We start from the raw sequence: 435 nt of genomic DNA, 5'->3' as shown, positions 1-435 counted from the left end.
TCAATATCATTAATAACATTTATGTGTTGGGCTAATTGGATGTCGTTTGTATATTCAAAGACGAAATCTTCCTAATTAATCTTATCGAAAGAGAACAAGTGCGCTATAATTCACCCTTTCTTACGATTATTTTCCAAGAATCATCTTCACAAAACTTCGTTGTGACTCATTATAAAATATCCAGCTGTGTCTCTTTATCCATAATGAGAACAACAACAAATCTAATTAGCAAATTCACATAATTGTGAAAAAAAGATGGAGCACAAATTTCCTTTTCTCGCTAATTGGCAACTCATCTTGATCTTGCCACATGGTGGTCAGTGAATAAACATCTCATAATGTGAGATAATTACATATGATAATTGATGAACTTTATTCGATCAGTGAAATTTTGAGGGCGATAAAAATGCACTAAACGTGGAGTGACAGAACGAG

General features: G+C 32.9%; 1 protein-coding gene across 1 annotated transcript in view; it reads right to left on the bottom strand.

The window, feature by feature from the left end:
* Positions 1 to 435, bottom strand: part of LOC119588872 (A disintegrin and metalloproteinase with thrombospondin motifs 9-like) — a gene marked incomplete at its 5' end in the record, with an annotated part of 149,434 nt that overhangs the window by 26,945 nt on the left and 122,054 nt on the right.

Source organism: Penaeus monodon, chromosome 24, assembly GCF_015228065.2.
Source record: "Penaeus monodon isolate SGIC_2016 chromosome 24, NSTDA_Pmon_1, whole genome shotgun sequence".
NCBI lineage: Eukaryota > Metazoa > Arthropoda > Malacostraca > Decapoda > Penaeidae > Penaeus > Penaeus monodon.
The sequence above is the reverse complement of the archived record's forward strand: the minus strand, read 5'-3'. Positions and strand labels throughout refer to the sequence as shown.